The following is a 7,169-nucleotide window of genomic DNA, read 5'->3' as shown; positions in this document are numbered from 1 at the left end:
TGGTTCCCACACAATATAAAAAAAATTAAGCAAAAAGTATTTATGTTAGTTGTCTGTAGGTTGCGTTGGGGTTGCTTCATAAATTTAATGATTTCCTCATCTTCATGTTTAGTTAGCCATAATTTGATGTCTTTTTTAAACTTTTCTATATCCATGGTGTTTTTAATTTCAATAGGAAGGGCATTAAATATTTTTATAGCATGGAAATAGTGGATTTTCTGGACGAAAGATGTATTTAATTTTGGAATGTTTAATAGATTTGAGGATTTCGTCCTTGTAGTGTAGGTGTGTTATTCAGCAAGGTACTCATATTTTTCTTTAAAATTGAGTAGTGCATTTTTTGAGTACTGTTTTATAATGCTGAACACGTTAATTTTTTTAATATTTCTGAATTCTGTTGTGTTCATGTTCCAATGTATTTTTATATTCAAATTCAGATATATGCTGAATCAATATTTTTTCCCATACTAAGGCCTGCACAGGCAAGATATTTCTAGAAATGTTTCGTCTCTGTGAAAAAATATGTTTTGAAACTATTAATTTAACCATTTAGTTTTGTACTGATTGTAGGTAATTTAAGTTAGTTTTACAATAAAGTCGTCAAGTGATAGATAAATGATTTTTTAAATATTCACAGGAACGAAACACTTCAGTTTGTATAATCTACCCACAATCGATGTTAGTATTTCGCAAATATTGTTTATTTAAATGTCCCATTTAAAATTGACTAAATAATTATATATCTGTGCTTTCGTCGTTCCTCCATGAACCTCATTCTAAGCTTGGTGGTAAAAACACATTAGGGTTCATCGTAAACAGGCATAAAATACCGATAATCCCATCGTTAAAAAACTGCTGGAAAGCCATTTGTGTCGTTTTAATGGAAACACGATATTCCCCTCTGCTAATCTTCTGCAATATATAGCATATTATTATTCAGTAACTGCCCATAAGCATTAATCGGTTATTAATCAATTATTTTATAAGCCTTCTAGCTAAATCTTCATAAAAGGATTTTAATGGCAAGTTGTGATTTCTTGGAATAAATAATTTAAATTTATTGTTATATTGTGGATTTTAGATTTTGTTTTTAAATGAAAGACAAACATTTCCGACATGACGGCCGGCATAGTCCAGTGGTAACGCATTGGACTGCCATTCCGAAGGTCGCGGGTTCGAACCCGGCGTGCGCAATAAATTTTATTTGATTAATTTGTGTTATTTCACAATTAATTAATTAAAAATAATATATAGTATATTTGCGGCACGTTCCAGAGTGGAAGATACTACCAGTATCGCCCTGGTGTAAGACCACCATTCAGAATTGAAACGTTGCTCCAAATGGCTTTAGCCGTGTTTAGTGACTAGATCTGAATAGCCAGGTACTTCCCCACCTTCCTCTTTCCCTTCCCCACTTACCTTCAGCCTCACAACATCCCCCAATTGGGGATGCCATAGTCTCACTGGCTCCAGACGGGAGCAGTTGGGACTCTTGTGAGGTATTCACTATAAATTTTTTTTTTTTTAAAAGTGTTTGAATTCTTCCTACTAAGATCTTTATACGCGAAAGATATCGCTTGCACCCGCGACGCATTACTGGGAACCAGACGCATTTGTAAACTCAGCCACTTGTCGAACCAGCGTTATTGCCCCCACATTACGAATTTATACCGATATATAAGATATATCAACTTTAAGTTTTGAAGTTTCTAAAAAATTATATATGAATGGTTTTAAATACATTATAAACAGTAATTATATGAAATTCCGTAGAAAAAGTATGCTTCGAAAATAATTTTATTTTTTTTTCTATTTTTGAAAAACTTAATGAGTTAAACAAAAAAATTGTAATATTTAATAACTGAAGATAATATTAGCGATTCTCAAAAACCTGGGTTCAAGTCCTAGATGCGATCGTTGTTTTTTCTGATTTATCTGTTTCAAATTTTCGTTGGAAAATCGCTCATGTTATCTTCAATAGTTAAATATTACAATTTGAGGGTTTACTCATTAAGTAATTAAAAAATTAAATTTTCCATCTAGACCTGCAGAAAAGTCAATAGGTGTCACACATTAAATGTATTTATCCAAGACACTATCTAGATTGCATTTAGTTCGAGATGAATCTTACGATCGTGCTTAAAGATAGCAACCAATAAAAATACGAGTTAAAAAAATGAAGATAATGCTGGTAGTTCTTTTTCAAAGTATGATACAGTTAAATATGACTGAAGAAAATAGGGTTGTAAGAAAGTAGGGAATTCGAAAGTCCTCGATTCAAAATTTTGTACTGTTTTTTTTATATGTTATAGGTATGAATATAATCTCAGTGTATCTTTAAATGCAACTTAGGCATTTATCGAGAGATTTTCGCTCTATTTTAAACGATTGGTGTTTTATTAAATAATTTCACAGTATTCTTTGAATCATTATTATTTTTTTATATATTGGGATGTTTACATATCTCCCATCGAAATCATCGTCTTCTTATTTTTGAACGCTTCATAGTTTTTTGTAATAAATTATGAAATATTACAAAGTTTTTTTTGTAATAAGTTATGAAACAATACATAGTTTTTTTGTAATAAGTTATGAAATAATACATAGTTTTTTCGTCAGGTTACAAAGTGGATACTCTCAATATGCCCTGGTAAACGCCAACTAATCAGATTTGAACTTTGCTATGGCGAACGTTGAAATGATTGAATAGGCAAGTTCTCTCTAACCTTCCTCTCCCTTCTCCCCCCTCAGCTTCACAAGGTACCTTAAATGTAGTAAATAATAGCTTAGTGGTAAATAGTCCCACTGGCTTTGGAATAGTTTGCAACTTATCTCATAAACCACGTGGCGCTATATCTGTCACCAAATGACACGTCTTTATAAAAAACGATTTTATCACTTTTTGTGTTATGGTCAAACATATTACATAAACAGATTTAGAAAGAGGCATCACCAAACTTTCTCTTTACATCTAAAAGTTTACAATAAACGTTCTTTTTACATTAACTATTATACAGGGTTTTCCAACAAGATATGTTATTTTGATATTCAATCGTAAAAGACCAATGTTTTCGTTGCTTGTGTGACACGTAGCGCCGTCTTGTTGAAAGTAAACGTTGTCCAGATTAATACCATCCAATTCCGGCCATAAAAAATCATTAATCATCTCTCGATAGCGCAATCCATTCACCGTAACTGTTGCTCCAGACTCATTTTCGAAAAAGTAAGGTCCAATAACTCCGCCGGACCATAAACGCACACGTTGAGGATATAGAGGTTTTTCAGCAATAACTCTTGGGTTTTCCGAGCCCCAGATGCGACAATTTTGCTTGTTGACGAAGTCACCGAGGTGGATATGGACCTCATCACTCAAGATGATTTGCATTTGATTCACTCAAGTGAATTTTAATAATTTCAATGCATTGTTGAAGCGTGTATCGTGCCATTTTAATTAAAAACGTAGTTTTTACTTGTCGAATGTCAAAAAATGACAGCTTCAAAAGTAACATCTACCGAAATAGCGGGCAGTTCAAAATAACACCTCTTATTGGAAAACCCTGTATATTACAAAAAATATTTATTTCAATGCCTTTGTGATATTTGGGGATAGTGTGTGGTGGGACTTTTTGAGGAGAGTAAAGATTGAACATGGGTGTTGAAGAAACCCATTTTGTAGGAAGGAGGAAACATGCACAGAGTCTACGGTTTTTCAGGTATTTTGGGGCTCCAGACCAGAGGTGGCTGCCATATTAAATAGTGGGGTGCACTGACACCTTGTACAGGGCAGCAGTTGTGTACTATTAATTTAACGTACAGGATGATTTTAAATACCTACTTCTATGAAAAGAAAACTGTCAAAATTTCTTAATTTTCATTTTGATATGAAAGAAAAAAAATGTGACAAAAACCTTTATAATGCTGTATCTTATTAGATCTCTTTTTGTTTAGTTTCGTATTAAGTGGTAGATAATGTTTACAAAAAAAGTCCCTATTAGATTTATAAACTTTAGCTATGTTTTGGTTATTTTTTTTTTGTGAAACATCACAAAAGTCCCAATCGCTCCCAACCGGTGCGATTATGGTATCCCCAGTTGGGGTCTATTGTAAGGCTGAAGGTAGAGGGGCGGGGAAGGAAATATGAAGGAGGAAGTTGGGGAATTGACTGGCTATTCAGATCTGGTCACCAAACACGGCCAAAGCTATTTAAAACAACGTTTCAATTCTGAATGGTGGTCTTACACCAGGGCGATACTAGAGTATCTACCGCAAATATACTATATTTTATTAGAAATATTGAGTAATTTGTGAAATAACACAATTTAATCAAATAAAATTTACTTGCGTATGTCGGGATTTGAACCCGCGACTTTCTGCTTGCTAGTCGAGATCTTAGCTTACCCCTCGACCACTGAGGCTCTCTACTTATTAGTATTCCATAATAAGTATTCGTTAATCATAAATTATACTATACCCACCCTCTTACTAAAATATAACCATTTACACTACAGTAATCGATGTTTATCAAAAATGTCAAATTTAAAAGATGTTCATTTGTAAGGCCACTTGAGACATTTGGTGAGATAGTTTAACTACAGTCATCGAATTTATATGCTGTATAGTCGATTGACATTTACTTAAGTGACGGATCGACAGACCGCCTGGCATTCTAAATTGTAGTGTTTAGTTGGCATCTGAACTTATCATCGATTGCCAAATTAATACGGGTCAATAAACTGACCAGAATAGCTGACCAGTGGGTAACCATAGGTATTAAGGCGATGCACTACGTCGTGTAATATTTTAAATTGAGCCGCTATCAATAATAACCCTTAAGTAGATGGCGATAAGGTTTAAATTCCCGCTTAACACCATCCGCCTGTTTGGATTTATGCACGAAAAAAACATGGCCAAAAAGTGCCTTTTATTTTATTTTGTGGATGTTCAGGCATAAATATATATTTTTTTTCGATCATTTTATAAATCACTTAATTTGCCACATTATACAATAAAATCATAACCGAAAATGGGTTCGTAAGTAGGAGATTTTGAACTTTAAAGCAGTTTTCATAGGCCTTATACATTATTTTTCTCTGGCCTTATAAAAAGATTTATCTAAAAAATACTCGATTATTTCAAAGGCCAAGATGTATTCTACTAGCAGTATTTAATTAAAGCATCTGAAACATTTCTAGGCGACCAAATTTTCAAACCAAAAACACATGATTTTGCATTACTACGTATGGCATCGCCTTAAGTTATTTATCGACTGTGGTTTGGTAAAATCCTTCAAGCCATAAAATGAAAACTGTAAAGTAGACGATAAAAAGAAAATTTACAAAATTGTAAATGTAATTTTAAAATCTTTTCTATAAAAATTTATTCTATAAAAGGCTGAATTACACCTGCTGAGTGCTTGGCCGCGTCACTCGCCTTGTTACTCGGTAGAACTACCTCATGTAGAAGAGATAGTGGGCGAGTCAGTTCGTTGAGATTAGGTGCCAAGTATGAAAGTAGAAAAATTATGGAGAGTGGCGAACGAGTGAAACGCCGAGTTGAGTATGCAGGTGAAGGGAATTATTACTCGACCGAGTCATTAGGACTGGATTTTTTTTATTTTTATTTTATTTTTTTATTATCAATATAAAGTTTCTTTTACAGGTTTTTTTTTCGATGTCTGTCTCACTAGGATAAACCTGTGTCGAGACAGACGTATTTGATACATTAAAAATGTTTACATATTTTTTGATACATTAAATATTTCACTACATTAAATGACATTGTGAAAAAGATAGAAAATAATAAATAATAATAATAAATGATACATTTGTTAATCAGCATCTAGTTGGAGTACATACTTATGTAGGGATTTTTATAAAACAATTTATTATTATTATAATTTATTATGATTATATCCACTGTCTCAACTTAATCACTCGTCCGTTATCGTACCATACTGTACTGATCACATCATCCGAGCACCGGGCCGAGAGCTCGGCAGGTGTAATTCAGGCTTTATAATTGGGAAAGATTGGAGAGTTGAGAAGATTTTCTCTAACAGAAAATTAAGGTCTGAAGTTGAATCAATGACAATATCCCCAGAAAATAGCATTTGTGGAAATATTTTTCTTACGGACATAAATGCAAGATTTGGGTTCGAACTTTAACAGCCATTTTCGCAGGATGTATTAAACCGAATGGATTGTAATTTTAGATACGTATTAAAATTTATGGTCTTAATTTCAATCAATGAAAAAGTCTGCAGAAGATAGAATTTGTGGAAATATCATGTTTCTAACGTGCACAAATGCAAGACTTGGGTTCGAACTTTAAGGGCTGTTTTTTCAGGATCTACGTAGCCATTTAGAACTGAAATTGTGGATACGTATCCATTACGTGATAAAAATTATTGGCTGATATTGAATCTATGACAATATCTGCAGAAAATAGCATTTATGGAAATATCATGTTTCTTACGGCCACAAATGCAAAACTTGGGTTCGAACTTTAACTGCAATTTTCCCAGGAACTATATAACCGAATAGATCGAAATTTCGAAAACATACTGAGAATTATGGTCTGAAGTTGAATCAATGAAAAATCTGCAGAAAAATAGCATTTGTGGAAATTTCATAATTTTCACGGCCACAAATGCAAGACATGGGTTCGAACTTTAACGGCTGTTTTCGCAGGATGTATAAAAGCGAAAGGATTGTAATTTTAGATACGTACTTAGAATTATGGTCTTAAATTGAATCGATGACAATATCTGCAGAAAATAGTATTTGTGGAAATATCATGTTTCTTACGGCCACAAATGCAAAACTTGGGTTCGAACTTTAACAGCCATTTTACCAGGAACTATACAACCAAATGGACTGAAATTTCTTTCTCACTTTGGATCCGTACTGAGAATTATTGTTTAAAGTTGAATAGATAACAATATCTGCAGAAAATAGCATTTTTGGAAATATTATCACTGTCACAGCAAGACTTGGGTTAGAACTTTAAAGGCCGTTTTCGCAGGATCTATAAAACCGAATGGACTGAAATTTTAGATACTTACTGAAAATTATAGTCTAGAGTTGAATCAATGACAAAATCTGCAGAAAATAGCATTTTTTAGAAATATCATGTTACTTACGGGCACAAAAGCAAGACTTGGGTTCGAA

This window comes from Hesperophylax consimilis, chromosome 27, assembly GCF_061612785.1.
Source record: "Hesperophylax consimilis isolate HC1 chromosome 27, BYU_Hcon_1.0, whole genome shotgun sequence".
Taxonomy (NCBI): domain Eukaryota; kingdom Metazoa; phylum Arthropoda; class Insecta; order Trichoptera; family Limnephilidae; genus Hesperophylax; species Hesperophylax consimilis.
This window is presented reverse-complemented; position numbering follows the sequence as displayed.